Source organism: Perissodus microlepis, chromosome 19 (genome assembly GCF_051167445.1).
Source record: "Perissodus microlepis isolate ML-2025 ecotype Zambia chromosome 19, ASM5116744v1, whole genome shotgun sequence".
NCBI lineage: Eukaryota > Metazoa > Chordata > Actinopteri > Cichliformes > Cichlidae > Perissodus > Perissodus microlepis.
The window spans coordinates 21758753-21780849 of record NC_140479.1 but is presented as its reverse complement, the minus strand read 5'-3'; the positions used below and the strand labels follow the sequence as shown (position 1 = coordinate 21780849).

At 41.5% G+C, this 22097-nt stretch overlaps 1 protein-coding gene across 4 annotated transcripts in view; it reads left to right on the top strand.

Moving 5' to 3' along the window:
- Positions 1-22097, top strand: part of luzp1 (leucine zipper protein 1) — a 51389-nt gene that overhangs the window by 2383 nt on the left and 26909 nt on the right. The window contains exon 2 of one of the 4 annotated variants that reach the window (XM_084914697.1): positions 16708-16764. The exons of 2 other annotated variants lie outside the window; for them this stretch is intronic. The gene's annotated coding sequence lies outside the window, so the exon portion shown is untranslated. One more of the 4 variants, XM_084914699.1, reaches the window with a different exon arrangement.

Below are 22097 nucleotides of genomic sequence, written 5' to 3'. Positions count from 1 at the left end.
GGATATTTCACAGCAGATGCCCTCTTTGACCTTCTCTCCTTGACACCACTGCTCAGCACAATGATAGTTGTTAATGTTGACACAGCAGAAGTGTCAGCACTACTAGCACCTGTTCTGCAATCTTTACAATGAATGCCAAGAAGTGAAAGTTGCACAAAGAGTTTGCAGCACTTTTTTTTTTTTTTCCCCTCCGGGGATTGTCGCCTGCCATTCGCAGTAATAATCATACCTCTTTCTCCTCTTTTATGACCTGAGCTATAGCACGCATGATTGGTTTTCCACTCCGCAAAGTGCTGCGACCGCCCTATGAAACTGCCTGCACTGCTTTGGGTGAAACCAAAAACTAATCATTATGGGTGTCCAATAAGGGTAATTATCAGACTAAGCACTGGACCTGTGGATTACGGAGTGGCTAAATAAATGCTCTGGGGATTAAATTTAAATATTGAGGTTTTCTGCCTGGGAAAATCAAACCACCGGGAATGTCAAACCCAAGCCTGTCGACGGTAATATTACTGCCACTCCGGACATCAGGGTTTATACACACTCCCTCCTGTGAGTGTTGCGCGATCACACATCAGTGTGGAATTACACGACATTGGCACTGACGTCATGCGTTGCAAGTGCAAAGAAATAAGAACACATATTGTCATTGCTGTGATTGATTGAAGGGACTACCGTACTATAGCTGTCAGTCCTTTTCCTATGATATCAAAAAATGGAGGGGACAAAAACACCTCTTGTTGCTATTCCCTGTTATACACATAAGAAACAGCTCTAAAACCTATAGAATCATGACTTCTATTCAGTAACTGCATATTATCGTAGGTTAGATCATTCTCTGCTCTGTGGTCTCTCTCTCATCACCCAGACTCTCGCCCATCTCTGTGTGTCACAATTAGCATTATAGCAGATTATAGCACTGCATTAATTGAGTAGGTCGCTTTTAACATTAATGTTCCTCGTGGCTTCATTCAGACACAGAGGGAGCCACAGATTACTTGCAGGTCGGACACGTGCAGCTACGTTAGTCTGACCTGGTCAGATTGCGGTCTGAAGCTTTGCAAAGTTGTGTGAGCCTGATATGATCAGATTAATGGAAAGCGGTGCATTTCTAGGAGTCCTCAAAGGTATAAATGGGAGAGTCAGCACCCACACGAGCAGCATAACCTATACATCCTAATATGCTGTAATAGATAGCTCGTCTAGAATTGGGACCGGATGGTGTTGGTTATTCTTAGAGGTAGACTCTCTCTTTCACCCTCAGTAACCCTCTCACCCAGGAATAGAGCAGCGCAGGATGCAAAGTGATGTTGTTACGAACCTACCAGGGGCCTACTTGAAGTAGTGGAAATGAATCATGATCTCTGAGCGCCTTCTGTTGAAGCCCACACTCATCCTGTGAGCGCATAACATTTTATGAATGTGTGTGTTTTGTGATAATGCAATAAATGACTCCGGATCCGGGACAAGGGCTGCTGCTGATAATATGCAGGCCAGCTGGAGCTGCTGTCTGTGTATAAGCAGACTTGTAGGAAGATGGCTTAGTGCCACGATGACGGCAGCGTGAGGCTTTGACTGGATGTATTGTACATGTTGCGTGTCTGTGTGTGTATGTGTTTAAAGTAGAAAGAGCTGAAAGGAGTAGTGAATCAATCAGTTAGTTAGTCATCTGAGAAGATCAACATGCAGCTAATCTGACAGTTGACGGTGTCATTTATTTTTAAAGCATAAATGATAAAACACGCTCAGCTTCCAGGATTTCCTTTGTGAAAAACTTGTGTTGTTTATTCCCCTTTCATGATCATAAACATCAGAGTGCACATTAAGAATTCATTAACTGAAATATTTCAGTCTTAAATTATTATTTACTTATAAAAATAAAAAAAATAAGCTGCTCTTTAGACACGTTTCTGTGTGCAGTTCTGTCTTTAACTGTTTGAACAGTGAATGAATAGGGGGAAAAATGAAAACAATGAACTAAAAGCAGAAGTTATAAACCAAACATAACTTGTCTTTTTCCAGGTGCTGAATTATTTTGATCTTGGTTTGCTTTTTTTGATTTTCAGTTGATTTTGATCAGCAGTGATGGGCCTGAAACAGGGCAGAGCTCTGTGATTCCAGCTGGAGTTCAAACTTTTTGAACTCTCTGTTTATTCATGGGCTCATTTTATGTGAGCCTACGCAAGTATTTCTGCATTTGAAGGTACTTTTGCTTAGTGCTGTCATCAGATCCTAGAGGCTGAGAGTGTCAGTCACTCAGCGAGCAGTAGCCAGAGGTACATTTTAGCCCTGAGTGTTCACACAACTTGATAATAACTCATATGCTGACACACTAATACATGCTCTCACTCTGTAAGAATGTCAAGACAAGAATGGATTCTGTTGATACCCCTTCTAGTGTGTGTGTAAGTGTAAACGAATCTCCATTGTTAGTCTTTCATAGTGTGCCAAACAGCCTCGCAACTCCTCTCGAGGGCTTTTTTATCGTGTAGTTGAATGGCCACTTACGGAGGTTTCAATATTGCACTTATCTCATTTGTTTGCATCTGTAGGTGTACGTGACTGTGGAGCATCTGCAGTACAATTTCATGCTAATGCACGATTTAAAGGTTAAAATCTTGATTGTATTTTGTCACGATTTACATTAAAATCTCCACCAATCCTGCACGAATTTGTTTGTGGAATGTCGAAATTGGTTCGGAATTTTTTAATTTCAAAATAAAACTGCTTTACTTTTATTTTCATGCGTTGGATTTATCCATCCTTTGTCTGATCACAACTGAAAATAACAACTTTTGGCCATTTCTTTACTCATAACTCGTTTTATTTAACAGAATTATGAGTAGTAGGCCCGTACAGGTATTCAGACTCAGCACAAACATTTTTTTTATCACCGCGTCGGACCACAGTGTAGAAACAGTAGACAAAGGCTTGGATGTGAATCGGGTGTGCAGAAGCTGTATGGTCGTGCAAATGTCAAAGAAGCATGCAAGCATTTATAGATAAAAGTGATGAGCTTCGAGACATACAGTTCCAAAGAGCTGGAAAATTTGGAGCTGCTATGGGATTCCCATCCATAGTAGCAAATATTATCTAGCTCTGCCACTCATTTAACCCATTGGTCAAAGGAGCGTATCAAGTATTTAGTGACCTGTAAAAGATTGTGTTGCGTTACTGGGTCGTTATGAAAGTTTTTCCAACAACAGGGGGTTAAGAAAGGGAAAATGTGCCAGATTGAGCAGGTTTAATGCTAAACCAGATAAAATGTATGCATCAGTGAGTGCTGCCAGAGAACTGTGATTTGTCGAGTTTGAGGGGAAAAGGTGAGTTTTTCAAACATTTGCTGAACCCGAAGTCTGAGTTTGCAGGGCACGTTTCTATTTCCTTGTTTTCCACTCTTATTGGAGAGCTGCACCATAATGCTTGTAAGTCCTTTTTGACCTAGTTTCTAGAGTCACCTTAGTAAAACATGCTATGCTAACTGGGATATTAACCAACCAAAAAGGCGTGGTTGTGATCAGTATAATCTCAATAACAAATGCATTATTCTCACAGACTCAAAGACTTTTTCTTATGAATTATCCGCAAGTTTTAAATCGCACTGCCACATTTCACGTGTCCTAATTCATTCACGCGCATCCCCAAAACCAAGTAGCGGCCCTGATGTTGACCATGTGAGCGTCCTTCACATGCAACCACGGAGGGGAAACACAAATCCTCATCTGGTCCTCATTTAAGATTCTCAACCGTCTGCCAAATGAGAAGATGCATGTAGCATCCAGTCCATAACTGCAAACTGGAATGTAATCTATTTGTGGTTAACTTCATGCTGATTCACAAATTTTTACATTTGGCCTTTGTTCCCAGGGCCACAGTCGTTTGGTAATCTGCAGTTTGTTTAGTCTTCAGATTTAACAGAGCCGGGTTTCTGATGCAAGCCAGCTTTTTAAAGTCTCCTATCTCGCTCCTTGTCTATCTTTTGCAAACAATACCAATAAATCTTGTTGCTGCTTATCACAGGTACACTGAAGATAAGTTGTGTCGTAATGGCTATTTTTTATTTTTTTGACGTATTGGTGAGCACAGTTGCCTCACAGCAAGAAGATTTTGGGACCTGGCGTGTTGCTCCAGCTATGGATCGGGCATGTTTTCACTCTGTGCTGTGTCTGCACGAGTTATCTCTGCATACTCCGGCTTACTCCAGCATCCGAAGGCATCTTTAGGTAAATGGGTGTAGGTGTGTGCGAGCAAGGGTGGTTCTATATCTGCATATTAGGAGTAGACTCCACCCCTGCAACCATCCAAAGGACAGAAAATGTTTAGCAGATGCATGGATGATGGCATTTTAGTTCATGAAGAGGAGCGGTGGCATTTCATGTATCTTGATATCTGCCTTTTGATAAGTCCTCTAATGTTTAATCGGCCGGCTGCCCCACATGGCTTGGAGTTTGGACCACATTCACTGATAATGTGGGTCACTGTGGTGGTGCTGCTGCTGTTTTTGCCTTTTACATGCTTTCAGGTTGACCTGACAGGGAAATGGTTTGCCTCTGGGTAATTTTTACTTTTTCCTACTGGTTCCTGCGTGGGATTACGTTCCAGTTTCAGCCTCCAACAAGCTCTTTTACAGAAAGTCCCCTGTGAGCCTGTTCTGTTCCTGCACTGTACAGGCTCCTCAAAAAAATGGCTATCCTGTCGATGCTGGAAGAAAAGAGGGAAGAAGTGCAAAGGAAACAGACTTCAAAAGCGTGTAGGAAGCACAGCAAGGCGGAGGGAGGGAGGGTGGGAGGGAGTTGGAGGAAGGGACTGAGGCGTTTTAACAGAGTAGAGCTAAAGTTAAGACATAACTAGTAAATTCCTCAGACGCACTTTTATTTTTTTCAGTTCTCCTCGTTAACTGGCCAATATTTTGACTTTCCTTCCGATTGTTATCTTGTCTCACTCTCTCCTTTTCCTGAAGAGGGGAGAGAACCCCCTACTTACCTATTTTTTTTTTTTTTTTCCCCTCTCACAGCCACCCCCCACCCCCACCCCTTCTTGCCCTGCCTGGTCCAGGAGTATTTTTGGAAGTTAATGAAAAGAGAAATCTGAACCGCTTACCCTTAAAAGGCATGTCTGGGTCAGCTGGGTGGAAACTTGTGTTATTAATGTCCTTAACATTTTTTATGCGAGTGGGTCATGTGTGATTATAAGAATGTGTGCGTTCGGAGCTCTGTAAAACGCAGGAATGCTGTGGGTTGGGGGCCGAGCAGGGAAGGAGGGTGGACTATGAAACAGGCTTACGTCCTCAGGAAAAGGGGGGGGGGGGGTGTTCAGGGGCATATTTGCCATATTTCAGGAGCCATTGCAGTCTGGATTCGAGACATGTTCTTCTTCCTAGAGCTCTGGACAGAAGAAAGGTGAACATCATGCTCTGTTTCAGTCTCGTGATGCTTCTGGTGGAAGATGGTGCACACTGCCTCGCAATGATCAAGTTTAAGGTTAAAAGCCACCAACGCAGGTGGTAAAAAAAGATGGGCAAACACCACCTCATGCCACCTACACACCAAACACAGATGTCTAAGTAACCAGCATCGCTGTAACCTCAATGTCCATAAAAGGCTAAATGTTGAACCAAAGTCCTTCACCCAGCAGTATGGTTTGTATGCTTTGGGTACCATCTCTAAAATTTAATAAGTGTTTATGTGCTTAAAGCTGCAACATGTCTCTTTCAACCTCTTGTCTGTGGCCTTATAGTTACAGAAATCATAATACTTTAGTCTGTTATTTGCAGTCAATGGCCACTGACTGACGTGACGGTGGTTGGTAGGCTTTTGCTATGGCGATACCGGTCCAGTTCACGGTGAGGTCAAGAGTGTACAGCTTTATTCTTAACCTGCAGCTTTTATTGAATTGAATTTGCGGTTGCCAAAAGTGTCCACTTGGTAATACTTTTAGGTGATTAAATCTTTTTCTCAGTTCATAATAACTCCTCTTCACACAAGCTAAGGACTGTGGATTAAACTCACAAGAAAGTGAATAACTTGTAATATCCAGTAATTATTTGTCCTCATACAGGTGCCGCCACATTAGGGCGAGGCCCCGAGAGACACTAACGAATGCGTGTGCTGTCTTGTCGTTTTTCTTTGATGTGCCGGGTGTCTTTTGTTTTGATCTCAGTCGTTAAATCTGGAATTGGGAACCTCCACGGCAGAAATGTGATGAAGGAAAAACACGAGTAAACGTTCAGAACAAAGTGTTCGTTTTCAGTGTGAAAAATGCGAAATTTGTTGTTTTTATTGTTAGATATGAACCCAGACAAATGTGGGGAAAATGTTCTTCAGAGGAAAGGTGTTAACATCCTTCCAGCTTTAGAGTCCCAGCAAGCTGAAGAATCTGTACCAAGGTTCATTGGTTGCTCTGCATCATAATCAGACTTCATCAGTTATGCTTTTACTTTTACTTTACTCTGGGGTATTCACAGATGATTGCCTATAATACTGCACTTTGCTGCTTACGATATCCCTTTTTCTCTAATTTGGACCTAACAGTTTGAAATGGAACCACTCCCTGTGTCTCGCTGTCTACCTTTTTGTTTCACTACAGATTGAACAAACAAGATATCACTTGTTAATTAGTAATTTTGTCACATTTGGGCAGAGCCAGGTCAGCTGTTTCCAGCCTTTGTGCTACCCCAGCTCTGATTGGCTAGCAGCTGTAGGCTTAAAGATACATTAGATTGGTATCGATCTTCTTATTTTAGCTAAAGTGCAAAATTGCTTACTTATTAAAATGTAAAACTACTTAAATGCTTCGCAGTCTAGTTTAAAATATGTAGCTGCCTGCTTTTGCTTGCCAGCTATATTTTAGTGTCAGATTCCTTACAATCGCACATGAGATGACTGCGGTTAAGTCAAATGGACTTTGGATGAGTGATAGCGGTATCAACGTCTTCAAAAGAAAAACTCAGAAATCAATTTTGGCTGAAGTGTAACCTCATATATCTTGTGTGTATGTGTGTCGGGGGAGGTTGTGAAGTTTTGTTCATTTGATCATGTGTGACTTGAGCAGTGTGGATCTTCAAATGTTCTTCCTTTGCAAGCGATCTGCCCGGTGATACATGTGGTGTTTTCACTATTTAACACTTAAATCGTGACTGAGCATGTGAGGGGAACATGTACAGTCTCGCCATCACACTCGCTTTCACACACTACTCCCTGGCCTGCTGTAGGCCTTGGATCTACGGGGCGGCTCTCAAAATAAAATTCCTCTTGCGGATTATTTTTCTTGTGATCAGAAAATATACATGTTCTCCGAGAGAGGAATGTTCAGACAGACAGGCGGGTTGTTACATACTTATCCCCCTTCTGTGTCTCCTACCCTCTCCTGTCCTTTGCTATTTTGTCTTGTTTTTAGATGTTTCGATACTTTTTTGTGCCTTTAGAAAGTTCTGAAATAAGTTGCTGAATGGAAAAAGTTAATTAAGTTGTCACAATTTGATGTGTATGACCTTTGCTTCCCTTTCTTGGTGTCACATGACGTTCCTCCTGAGTTTGTTCTTTTGCTTTCACCCACAATATTTAAAACTGCTAAGATGCGTTTCTTCCCCTCAAGGCATCCCTCCTCATATTCATCCAGCCATCCATCTATTAACAAGTCTGCTTCTTTTTGGAGCTTTCATCATTGTGGCATTGATGCATGCAGACTCAGACTGCTGGACTATTTTCAGCCTTTTCCCCCTCCTTTCTGCCCTTTCCCCTCTTCTTCTCTGGTTGGCTTTTACTTTTGAGGGGATCTCTACACTGCTGCCTTTTGTTAAGGGCCGCTGAGGGCCGGGTTTGCTGGTTTTCTCCTCCATGCCAACGTTGCTTTTGGAGCTCCTTCTCATGCTAGCTGCCCTGACCAGGGGAAGTGAAGCAGCACAATGCTGCTATGGTGAAGCCATAAAAATAGACTTGCTAAAGTGCAGCTTTTACTTCAAGAGCCATGAAATGCTTTTATGTCAGTTTTATGTAGTAAGTGGGAGTAGGAAAAAGAAGAATTTTGGCCAAGCAGAGCTACAACTAAAACTTATTTTGGGGTGTTTATTCCCCCAGTAGAACAGTCGATCTAGACAGGAAACAAGAGGAGTGTGTGACATGCAACCAAGTCGGGCTGGGAGACTGTTGGAAGTAATTTGGATATTTGTTTTGAAGGATGTGAACATTTCCAAGGTTAGTGCTTGCACCACTGTCACTTAAACACCAGCTTGTGTTCTGGAGTTACACCAGTAATGTATGACTGTCTCCATTTCCTTTCATGTCTGAGGGTTTGTACAAAATCAAAACAGTAAGCAGCAATATACCCTTATGGTCTCTTAACCAGAACCAGAAGAGACTTTATCTGCTTGCTTTTAGCTATATCTAATTGAATTATACTTGTAAAATTATGTAACGTGATAGCGCTTCTGCATTTGGCTCTCTATGATGTTAGTGAGAGCAGATTTGCTAACATGGTTGTCTCAGGCACACAACAGCCCCAACGACCCGCTGTTTGAATTGTATATCGGCATTGTCAGTATTGCAGACGATGGATGAAATTATGAGTTGCACCATGGCTCCAGTGTAAGATTAAGGATTTGAACTGTAAATTGTGCAGAGCTACTCTAACAAATTCATAGACTTGAAATGAAAGCATAATAGGTCCCATTTAAAGGTTATTTTACATGATTAAATGGATGATTAGTTGAAAAATGCCAACATAAAAGCTGATGATGATGCCATCAAATCAACAAACCAGTCAAGAAATTCTCTGATAATTTAATTGGGCGCCAGTCAGTGACCTTCTAGCAACCACTGGTGCAAAAATGTGTATTCCCTAAGTGGTCATGAGTAGTTGGTGCAATCGATTCACACGGGCCTAGAGACCATTCAGTGACTCCCTGGTAACCACCAGTGTTTCCCCTGACTTGTTTGCAAGTGATTATGGGAGTTTCCCGGCAGTTGCAAAGAAGGATGCACCAAAAACCTCCTTACCAGGTTGCCGCAGTCATAAGCAGTTTACGTCGAAGATGCTGACTTGTCTGCAGAGACTCAAAAACTACTCGCCAAGTGGCAGTGAAACTGTGAAAAGTAAAGTTGCATCAAAGTAAAAGATGTGCCTTTTCACTGTAACAAGTACATTTTAAGAGGAACAACTTTTACATTCTTCATTTACAGTCACGCTTTTTCAATTTAGAGCTCGAATAAATGGCAAGTATTTGCAGACACGTTGGTGTCCTCCATGCACATTACGGGTGACTGTGGGATTCTGTTAGCAATCCAAGCATTCATTGACCATTGTCACTTAGCAACAGCCAGCAACCACTTGCCAAGCATTCAGGGAATATGCGTTTTTCCCTAATGAACAGAGGTTTCCAGTGGGTCGCTGACTGGTCTGTGTGACTGAGGCCTTAATGTACAAATCACTTAAGGACTACGGCTGTGTCGAGTTCAGTGGGACATTCTCAGACCAGTTCAACATGTTTCAGATAATACGGTCATTACACACATACTCGCCCATCTGCTTAACTAAAGCAGACACGCACAGCCAGTCTGGCCATGCCCGAGTCATCAGCTCTTCTCCGGTGGTCCCTTCCCTCTAAGTCAACATTTGGATTACTATCAGAACTATCAAAAAACACAAGTAAACTGTTTGTTCTGATTTAATTTTGGTTGTTTTATTTGTCAGCATACGCTCATTGTTGCACGATACACTTTTAGACTTGAGCATGTGGCTCGTCCTTGGCTGAGGTTTTTGTGTGTGCCATGTGTGTGTACATGTGGACACATTCAGACACTGAAGCCACACAGGAATCCCATAATATCATTCCCGAGTCCCTGAGTGGATCATTTGTGCACTGTGGAACATTGTGGAATACCAGGCATAATTTATGATCCAACCTTCAGCCGGCTGCCACGCTTTCTCACAGCGTCTGGTTTATTTGCAATACTAAGCTGGTTTGGCTGTCCCCACCCCCACCCCACCTCACAGTCTCCATCACTCTGGAGCAGAATATTTAAACGCTGCATCTTAAGCTAAGGAGTCAAACATGCGAATTTGAGACAATGAAATGCGATTTGGTCTGTCATCCTGGGAGATGTTTAGTTCTCTGTGTGGGTAGGCATCCATGTATATATGTGCGTGTTTACCCACTGTGGTGACGTGTTTTGACTGCCCAGTCAAATAAGGGCACAGCAAAGCTTGATGCCCCTGTCAAAGTGCTCACCCACTTGGCCAAACCTGTAGTCTTCACCTTGTTTTCATTCTTTAACCATAACTATACTTTTTTTCTTCTTCTTTTCTCTTTCCAAACCAGCTCAAATCTTTCATATCCCTACTTGTTTTAAATACTCTCTCTGTCTCTGTCTCCCCCTTTCTCCCTAGGTGTGGACTGCGCAGAAGAATGTAGTAAAATTAGTGTTTTATCTCTCCTGCCAGCCAGCTGTACTCTCAGACATGCCAAGCATTTGAGACACAATTGACCTTAAAAGGAAACAATAGCAGCCTATCAATTCTGCTCTGCCAGTCAAGCAGTGGCTCATTCGTGCAAAGGCAGAGTCCACCTCGTGTGCGCAACACAAGGAAGTGTTTGGAAACTGAACTTTGGAACTGGGAAGTAGGAGAGTCACAGTGCACTCAGCAAAGAGTTTTCCTTTTAGTTTATAAAGTGAGTGTATAAGTCTTTCTTGTTTAGCGTTCTCAGTGTGTGCTTGTTGAAAATATAACGTTTGACTAGGACTACAGAATTTGTTTACTATGACTAACTCCACCCACGTAGCTAGTAATGTTTTTGTAGCAGGCTTACCTTTGTCCACAACCTGTTATGGTGAATCCAAAATGCTTACTCACATCATGTCACAATTTTTTTTATTTTTTTTTATTTTATTTTTTTTTAGTTTGTTTGCTTTGTTGTTTGTGTTGTAATCTCTCGTGGCAGCAGTCAGTGTTTCGGGGCTTCCAGCACATATCCTGATGCAGGCTTCCTGTTCTGTTCATTGCTTACAGCCCATGAATGCAGATAAAATACGTCATTACCAGACAATCGCATTTCAGCAAGCACATTTCTCTTTTACTCTTCATGCACACTGTTTACCTGCATGCAATCAAAACCTGCTCAAAAACAACCGCTCGGCATTACCCAGACTGCAAATGGGAAACTTCTAATACCAGGATTTTGAGTTGGTCCAAAATGAGTTTGCTCTTTTAAAAAGCAAAATTTAGATTTTAAATGAAAGTGACAGTGCTTGTGTGCCAGAACAGATAATGTTTAGATAAAATTTCAGTTTGCATCTTCATATTAAAATCTGTGCCAAAAATCACCTTCACCTACCCGAACATAGATATTTTATTTCGTTAAGAGCCTCGGTATGAGCAATCAAAGGATCCAAGCAGCTACATGGAAAATTCTTGAGACAAGTGAAAAAGAGAAAAGGTTTGATGTCCTGTTAGATGATTATAAACAGTACAGTAAATGATATAAGTTCATTAAATTTGTTTTTTAATACCTATAATATAATATTATTATATTGATATATTTTAATATATATAAGAATGTATGTACACCTAATTATTAGTCCTTTTTATCAGCATTACACTTTATTTTCACTACAGTTTGAGAGAAATTGTTAAGTTTAATAATTTATTTTATTATTAATATTTTGCATTGATACAAGCTATAATTTGTCATGTATTACTGAGCTGAGAATGAAAGTAACCGTAAAAACAAGGATGTCAGGGATTCCTTTGTTCCGACTAACATTTGGTAAATACATTTTGAGGTTTAAATGGCTGTTGTTTAAAAGTGTGATGGTTTAAAGTAATTAAAAGGATGAGTACACTGAATCGGTTCATAAAATTAATTCCCTGCAGTATAATTTTTCTGATTCCTATTGCAGGAACTTATTCTAACCAGTCATTTTGACCTTTAATGACCCCGTCATATTTTGCCAAGTTATCATGTCAGGAAGTTCCTGTCCTCTTGAGTGGTGGCGTGAAGCCAGTAAAGTCGTTCTGTGACATTGCTAGCTGTCATATTACTGTTGTTGGATAATGATTAATGGTACAAAATAATCTGCCCTTCTAGTGAGAAGTAGCTGTGAATGCCTCAGCTGTTATTTGCGGAGCAGGGAGGGCTGCAAGGCTGTAAGTCATTAGATATTAGGGCAGGTTCTGCAGGTTCACGGCGAAGTTAAAGAGGTGGATGATTTTCCATATGACAGCTCATCAGCCTGTTAACAAAATTCTTGCTCCACCTTCCTGCTCCATTATAATAGCAGCAGGAACGCAGTTGGCAGCAAATGGAAAAACAGCCTCTTTTTCTGCTCTTCACTGCTGTTCCCTCCTCCTTTCTCTTGCTCGCTCCTTCTGTCTGCTGCTTTGCTGTTTCCCTACCGTTCTCCATCTTTCTCCTCACTCCTGGTTCTTTTCTCTTTGTGTTTCTTTCTAGGCATCTTATTCACCATGTTTGATTTGGGCATTCCTTTCCCCCTTAGCAGACAAAACAACCTCGGACCTAACTGAACTGCAAGCCCCAGTGTGCACACACATATACATAGACGTCTACACACACACACACACACACACACACACACACACACACACACACACACACACACACACTTTTTCTAATCACACACAGGAAATGGGCTCCCGTGCAAACAAGGAGCGCCTGGCCGCTGGAACCCAGGACGGCGTTTGAGGACTTGAAATGTTCTCTCGTGGAAGAAACAGAACCTGAGTTCTCTTTGTCCTGCTTTGGTTCTGCCTTGTTTCATTTATTTTATTCAGTTTATCTGTGGAGTGAAACAACAACAACGTGTCGTAAGTTCGGGTGTTGAAAAATAAACTCACACCTCGAACTTTGGCATACTGCATGTGAAAGTGAAAGCCAAAGTTCTGTAAAAAAATATCAAGAGATACTGCATAAATCATAAAAGGATGATAAAGGCACAGTAAATGACACATTGTGTGTTTATGAGGAATTTATTGGAGGAAAACCCCTTAACAGGGATTTCTGCCCTGTTTCACATAGTTAATGCTGTGTTAACACACTGTGCATGTAATGAAAACTAAATACTTTTACTATTATAGTATGGGGGAAAATAAATAAACTTGGTCTGAAAAAGCAGATAAGGTAACATTAAAACTAATTTAATACAAATGTATCCTCACTTTCCACTTTAGTCTTTAGAGGCATTCTTTCTTGTTAGGTGGTGTTTCTGTGTGCTCAACATTAGTCATTTTAGAGGCTCGTGCTTACGGTGCCGCTGAATTGTGTCTTGATTAACTGAGAGATTTTTCTAATATTTTGTCCATCCCATAAAAGCAAGTTTCCATAATGCCATAAATTTCAGTGGCTGCACGAAAGCTGAGTTTATTGCAGGGATTTTTGCAGTAGACTGCATTTACTGCATTGCAGTAGAGCTAGGTGTAGCTTTTTTTTTTTTTTTTTTTAATACAAGTCAGACATTTATAAGACATTTTCCTGATACATAAAAAGTAAAAAGTCAGTTTAAACTTGTGTAAATGACACATGATGTAAGGAAGGGGGAAAACTGTATTAGGAAGCAAGTTCAGTACACAAAGAATATCTTTTCCCTATCTGGCTTTACTCCAGGTAACATTGATAATCCCACTGTTTAAGATCATAAGATCATATTACAGCTTAAAGAACAATATAAGAAGTTGTTTTAACATTATTTGCCGCAAACAATTCAAAAATCAAGGAGTAAAGATGCTCCTAAAAATTTGTTTCTTTTCATGCAAATTAAACTTGATGTAAGGGAAAGAAAAACAACTGAACTGGGGTATTAGGAACCAAGTTTAGTATACCAAGGATGTCTTTTCCTTATCTGGCTTCACTTATCTGGATAACTGTTTACAGATGATAACACTATATTACTGCTTATAGAATAATATAGGCACCTGTTTTACGATTACTTGCTCCAAATGGAGGGAAGAAAAATCACAGAGATGGCTCCTAAAAATGTATTTCTTGATTAATGCTCCTCAGCGAAAGCCAAAAAAGACATCTAGACCCTATTACTACATGCACAGTGAGGTCCATGGGCCATCGAAAGGAATGAATTCACTATTTTAGGGTGAACTGACACTAAAAACCCCGGCGTTACCTTGCTAACCCCCTAAAACTTCTTTGTAGTAGAGCCCTCAGGTGTCTGATAGGTAAGTCACCAACACGCATTCTGAAGGAAGCTCCACCTCACACTGTTTCACTTAATTCTGCTGAGTAGAATGATGAATTCTCCACAACCTGCGTGTATAAAGGGAAGCGAGTGGGTGTGAGGGATGAGCAGGAGACAGCTGTTTTTAATTTTCCTTGGTTATGGGCTGGCTAACCATCTGAACTTCCTTCACACACACGCACAGAAATACGCAACTCAACAGCACACACAAAAGCAGACAAACATGGGTTTATAATTTCTTTGGGACCATAAAAAAATGTGTCAAATCTGATCAGTGAAGTCATACGTTTCAATTATAATCAATTTCATTAATCACACACTCTCGTTTTGTTATGCTCAGCAGAATTACACATTTGGTTTACGGCAGTGCTGTAATGTCATGAATCGTGAGAATGTCAGATGATTCAGCAAAACCTGTGTTATACGGCTGCTTTCATCAGTCGAACATGACATGGCTGAGCGCAGAGCTGCTGGGTTATCTCCTTCCTCCGGAGTAAAGATGTGAAAGAACAAATAGACTCATGGAAAGGGGTTGAGAGTGGCAGGATCAAGTAAAAGGCAAGTGCTCTGTGTCTGTCAGAAGGTACTTACATGATCAAACAGTATTTGAGTACATCACTTGCCACCCTTCCTTAGTTCAGCCTAGGTTAAATAAAGGGAAACTGCTTTACAGTCTCTTATATAAAGTGGTAGGAGAAGTAGTCTTTTTTGTTTTTGTTTTTTTCCAGTGATGGCACCTGTCGCACTTTGATAGTTAAATCAAAACCGAAAACTTTTTCCTACCTTGGATAGTTTATCTTACTTTATCTTAACCAGCTGCCTTTCCGCCATGTACCTGCATCAGTAATTTCCATCCACCGTTTGCTCTTCCTGTCATACGGAGTGCTCTGAGTCACTTGTTTACATTTGGGTCGCGTGTCGGCAGCTGCTCGTATCTCCTCTTTACATACCTTCTTACCCCTGTTGCACACATTGGCGTGTTTCCCCTTAAAGTGGTGAAACAAGTTTGTTTCCACCATTCCAGAAACAGTTTTTTTTGCATATTTTGCCAACTACTCTGCTGGTTGTTGAAGTAGCTCTTTTTTAGGTGCTCATCAGCATCAGCAGAAGCTGACACGTGGCTCTCGGTCTCAGACATGCCTGGCCTTGTCTTGTTGTTGTTGTTGTTGTTGTTGTTGTACATGCTAACAAGCATTAAAGTATTGTGTCTGTATCATTGATATTGTGATGCTTTTGAAAACCTTTGTCATGTAAGGATACTGATGATATCGCAGATACACCAGTTGCTAAAATATATATATTAAAAAAAATGAAACTCGCTCAGCCATGGCCTTGAAGCTCCCACATCAGCATGTTGTAGCTCATTTTCTTTGATCCATTAGACAACAGAGGGTAAACACAATAGGTTTTTTTGAAGCGTGGAATCATTTGCTTGCTAGAACAGGCATCCAGGAAATGAAAAGAAATATTGAGCGGGTGTAAACTTATTTTTGTGCTTCTGGGGTGGATGCTTAAAAAGTCTGAGAACCACAGATTTTAGAGGATTCGTGTTGTTCTTTTTAATCATTCATAAAAACTAGTGTCAACTACACAAGTATTTTCCATTTCCCTTTTTGTGGGCAAAACGGTTACAAATCAGAGCTTGCTTTCTTGTTTATGAGCCTGCTCTGTCTTCATCAGGATGGCATTTGTGAATTAGATTCTCAGACTTTACATTGTTCTTCATTTTCCATGTCTCGAAACTCAAGCTTGTTATGTCGTAAATAATGTTCCCTCTCTGATGTACAGTTACAAAAGTGAGCGTCCTGCTGCTGCTTACAGTTTCCAGCAGTGTTCCCTTTGTCTTTCGGCCCAGTCCTCTACTTCATTTCTCAGCCTTTCCTTCTCATCCTTTAAATTCAGTCCAGACTCGGGTCTTAAATCTGGATTCTCTGCGCTTAACCAAACATATGGAATGCTACTGTAGTGGAATGCTTCAAGTCTGGGTTGTTTGTGTGTGTGTGTGTGTGTGTGTGTGTGTGTGTGTGTGTGTGTGTGTGTGTGTGTGTGTGTGTGTGTGTGTGTGTGTGTGTGTGTGTGTGTGTGTGTGTGTGTGTGTGTGTGCACACATGTTTTGAAGCAGATGAGAGCTTCTAGGATGATGATGATTATGATAATGGTGCGTGTGTGTGTGTGTGTGTTTACCAGTGCCTCCCCAGAGAACTGAATAGGGCCTTCTGTTGTCGTGGCCAAACATTGCTTGTCTGCTCATGCATGAGTCTATTGCAAAGCCTCAGAATGTGCCCCATATCTGAGCAGTTAGCTCATTCTTAGCCTCTTAGCTTGACTGTGAACGATCTCCCTTACAGTGACTGCTTTGTCAGCCCGGCCGCCGGCCCCGGGCTTTGTCAAGTGCCAAAGATAACAATGGCGAAAGATGGCATGAGTGTGTGTGTTGATATAATGATGACCAGTGCTTCCATTTTTACTAACCTCACGCCCTCTCTGTGTGTTTTAACCACAGGATGGAGAGTTTGTGGAGCTTGATTTGCTTTAGAGGAAAGGATGCATCTTAAATTAAGTAAGTTGTGGGAAGTTCTTTGTGATTTTTAGGATTTCTGCCAGTGTGTACAAGCCCAGCAGGCCTGCACTTACACTCCTGCCAATCTAAGCAGATTTTTTTTTTAAAGACATAATCTGTAATCAGGAAGTTGTCTAATATAGCCTCTTAACTAGGGATGGGTACCGGTGTCCGGTGCCATGATGGCACCGGTTCTGACATAAACGGTAGTAACCAGACCGAAAAGCAGCGCACATTTCGGTGCTTTATTTCGGTGCTTTTTTTTCCTGAGATGTCATACACTTTGAATTCTAGCCAATCATTTTACGTTTCCGAGGATAGTAGGCGAGTCCAGGTACGTACGTTCTTTTAGGGCAGAGCTACAGATTAAAAATGCCCAAGGCGAAGCAGTAAAAAGTCTGGCTGTACTTCACAGCAAAATATGCAAAGTCAGCAGCCTGCAACAAGTGCTTTAAGCTGATACTGTGATACTGTCAAAAGAGGTAACACCTCAAATCCGATGAAACACCTGGCGACGCATAGCGTTTTTTTTAAAAGCCGAAAAATGCGCTGTATTTGATAGCTTGCTGCGAGACCTCACACCGAGCACATCTACTGCGGGTGTGGTGCCTGTTATCGGACCCGGAGTTAGCGACATCCCCCAAAAACACGAAGAGGAGAGTCCTGGCCCCTAGCCCTGCCAGTGTAGCAGAAATGATGATGATGATGATGGCAGCAGCAGCCGTTCTTCTCTGCGTGAGTAGCTTAATGTTGTTCGTGTGTAATTTACGTTGAGTAGGCTCACCACGTTATTACATTAATGCATGTAAGGTAAACTAGCAAACATCATCATAGCTACATGCGGCTGTCTTCTTGTTTGATGGCAGATACTCCCTTCACCCTGGCCAAAAAGGCTAAAATGACCAAAGAAAAAGTGGAAAACAGTTAAACATGAGAGGTTTTTGGACAAAGTTTGTGTTTTTTTTCCATTGTTTAAGCACTGCTTCCAGCCAAGAGTGATACCATATATGCCCCATAGCTGCAGAAAAGGCTAACATTGTTATCATTTTACAAAAAAACAGCTGAACATGAGAGGTTTTTGGACCAATTTTGTGTTCTCCATTCTTTAAGCACCGGTTTGGCACCGGTATCGGATAAAACCTAAACAATACCCATCCCTACTCTTAACCCACTGTTCTTGTTACCTATTTTACACTAATAAGCATTAAGTGACCAGGCAGATGTTATGACCCCATACAGTTTTATCTATAAGGCTGATACATCTCCACTTGTGTGAATAAAGTCAACTGTGATTTAGTGCTCTCCTTCTCGTCCTCTAGTTCATTCCTCTTCTTGTCTAAAGTGGAAAATAAACTATTTGGTATTTCTCTTCAGCCCTTTCCAGTTTACAGCTCATACGGCAGCACTTCTTCTTTGACACATAATTACCAACTGACATTATAGTGGATGGATAGCACCATTAGTTGAGTGCAACATTGAGTTGTGCCAAATCAACCTCTTCTGAGATTGTCAGGCTTGCTGTTTTCTCGCGTTCTCAGCAGCTCCGGGGACAGAAGTAGTGAAGTTTAGTTTATTAGTTACGTTTGAAGTTGAGTCAAAACCTACCAGAGTATTGCAGTTGGTATTTAAATGCATTAGGTCACTAACCGTGTTAGATAGCTTCTCAGTTTCAGGCTAGTCTGGTTAAACTCTCACATCTTTCCCTTCACTTCTTCTCCTCATCCTCCAGTCTTGCCTACTTTTCTTCCCTTCCTTTCCCCCTCCTCCTTGCCTCCTCGCCTCCTCAACCCCTCCTCTACTCTTTTGTGAGTCTGTTTCCTGTTGGGCACAAATGCCGGCGCCGCATTTCCTTCCCTATAGCCTAAAGTAACACAGGAGTGGTACATACATGTACAGTTGCAAAAAAAAAATGCAATTTCCAGTAAAATACGGTTTGATATTCACTGAGGGCAGCGGAAAGGACAAATGGTGTGACTAATAACACACAAGCACACAGAGGGATCACTCAACGTAAGTGAACCTCTAAATCTTCAAAAGCTACTGTGAGTCAGGTTTGAAATTAAAAAGATCAAACACAGTGCACAATGCAATGCTCGCAGGAAGCGGGACCTGTATGAGCACCAAAACATGAAGAAAAAAAGATGAAGAATGCTGAAGGGGACATCAAAGTTTGGGGCTGCTCTGCTGACTCAGAGCCTGGACCTAAACTCAAATTTGTTTTAAATATTTTTTAGAGGACAACTTCAAGGCAGCAGTCCCTTTTCCTGAAGTGGTTGAGAGGTCTGTCCACGGTTTAGTTGGAAATGTACGTTTTGCAATGGCAAAATCAGATTACTGATATTAACCCAACTGAGATGTTGTGACCTCAAGGCATCCCAGAAATCCTGCTGAACTGAAACGGCCTCGTAAGGAAGGATGTTCCAGAGTTCCTCCTCGCTGTTGTGCAATTCTCATAAGAAGCTGCAGAAAATATATAAAGGAGGCTGTGTGAGTAACTCAATCCAAGAAATGATAACTTCAATGAAGATCAGGTCACATTTTATTATGAGTCATAGCAGACAGCCAAAGGGATTCGCAAACTTTATCTTCAAACTTCATTCAGTGCTCAGTGGGTGTGTGTGGGTGTCTGCGTTCTTACGTCAGATTAGTCAGCAGACAGTGTGTATCACTGTCTTATCACATCCCACAAGTGTATAAGGTCAATATGTGGCCAGGGCGTGTTCTGTGTCTAAACCGAGCTTCCATTAAACATGTTTATTATTCTGGATGGTAATCCTAAAACTGACAGAGACCATTAAAACCAACATTAAAACAGGAAACTCTGAAGGCACTTCCCGACCCTATTTACATCTCTCACTTACAGGAGCATGATTCTTTTATTTTATGAATGATTTATGCTTTTACACTCAGTTTAGTTTATCATTTGTTTTTGTTTTTTTCCTTGATGTACTTTTGCAATCTGCAGTCACACGCTGCTCTTAGTTAGAACGAGACGATCTGTAAGTACCGCATCATCCCACGGGGACGCACATCTCCTCACGTCATCATTTTACCTTCTGCTACATCTCCTCTTCTCCCTCTTTCTCTCCCCTCTTCCTGCAGCCACTGCTGCATTCCTGCTGCAGTAATCCACTCTGTCATCTACCTGCTCTGCATTCTATACAGTCACTCCCCTTGTTTCTCTCTCTCCCTCTCTCTCATCTTAATCTGCTTTTTCTCTGTCGCTCTCTGTCATTGCTTCTCTTCCATTATTGCACACGTTTCACTCTGCACATTTATTTCGTCTGAGCTCCTCTGCTGTGTCTCTTCTCCCTGTGTCTTTCTTTTTCTTCTTTCTCCCCTTTCTCATCACAGAGCCACTGAGGTCTCCATTCAGCCGCAGCGGGCTTCTAATGCCAAGGCTCAGGCTGATGAAGCACTGCCAAGCTCTGCCAAGCAAACTGTGTGTGCGCGCCCTGTGTTAGGATGGGAAAACAGTGAATGAACAGGATGCGGAGCAGCCAGGCAGAAGGTGGAACGGCTGTATGTTAAGAGCTATTGATGTGTCTGAATGAATTGACCGTGGTTGTCTATTAGCTACCGCGAGGCTTACGCTCAGAAAATTTCCAATTCATAATCGCAGGAGACTTTGAGGATCAGCTGTCATTTCCTCCTCTTATCCGTGCAAGGGGAAGGACACAGAAGTGCAGCAGGAAAGCGGGGGTAATACAGTGAAGGTGAAGGGAAGGAAATTGAAGGAAAGCAGCGACTGAAATGGGCGGCTGGGGTGGGACATTTAGAGGTCACATGAAAGCAGATGATGGTGGCAGAGACTGATGACAAAGGAGAACAATAGCCGTGGTGATGAAAGAAAATAATGTATAGTAATCAATTATTATTGATGTCCTTGGCCTTTTTGGAGAAAGGACAATTGCTGCCTCTGTAGATTAGTTCTATTCATATAATTTCTTCATTAGTTTCATTAGTAATTGTCAATCACTTTGAGATCAATTCATGATTTCTTTATTGTGTTATTCCTTTATGTGAGTGTTTACACCACAAATCTTAAATGGAAATGCATTTTTGTGGCCCTCCCTGTAACACGTGGTGCAGAGTTACACGTTGCTCAGTTTGTCTAAAGACACTTTCCTCCCAGTGACACTGCAGAGCATTAAGTGCTATGTAAATAGTTAAGTGTGTGAGCTAGGGAGGGCACGAGACCAGTCTGTGCCGAAACCAGTAAGAGTTAATATGGTTGAATAATTATCTCTTGTACTTCAGCATAAACATCAATTACTGGCATTTAAAATGTTAACAATATGTTTTGCTGATAGGACACAGACTGTGTTGAGACATCCTCAGAAATGAATTAGTAAGGTTGATTTCTGTTCATCTGGACGCAACGTTTTCAGTGGGAGAAACGTTTCATCACCATTCTGATTCCTTCAGTCACAGCAGACTTCAGGTTTCCTCAGCCTTATGAACAGTACAGCTGCATAACAATCAAAACCAGCAGCACTGTATAACACTGAGCCACGAGATCAGTTTCATAATCATTGATATGCAAATTGTTTTGACCCTTAATCAGTGGCCAAGAGTGCTGTTTTCAGAGAATTGGGGAGAGGCTGCAATCACGCGATGGTCCGATAGTGAAAAGTGTGCTGATCCTTTGTGTCCGGAGGGTCAGAACAACCAAGACATGCATCTCAGTGGCTTACCAACCCCAAGGAATGGGTCCCTTGGTACAAACAGAGCAATACAGTAAATGAATTTAAGTGCCAATAGGATTGCAGGGAATTATACATCTGGGAAATTAAACAATCACTGGCTAAACGGATGAGCTACATTGTCAGACTGGACTCCTCAGTCTATTTACACCTACAGGCCAGTGGCCATTCTTTCAACTGATGAGGATTTGTACATGCTGGGCATGAAGGATTGCAGGTTTGCAGTTCATAGCCAATTTATGTGAGAAATGGAACGACCACTTGAACCCAGGAGCGAAGCCTAAGAGTACATCTTTACCTACTTACAATGCTGTGATTCCAGTCATTCCCCATTTTTCTGTGAAAAGTACTGATGCCCATTGGTAAATACTGATGACAATTTGCATCTCAATGATGTTGAAACTGAGCTTGTGGGTCATTGTTAGGAAATGGTGCTAGTTTCAGTCATTATGCAATTGTTCTGTTTTTAAGGTTAGGGAAACCTGTCAGCTGATACTCAAGAAGTCAGCCCAGCTGTCTCCAAACACAGTGGTAATGTGTATTTCAGAATAACACCACACAAGGATAGTATTTTAGATTTTGTAACATGTTCAGTTAAAGTTACTCAACCTTAATTCCAATCTTGAT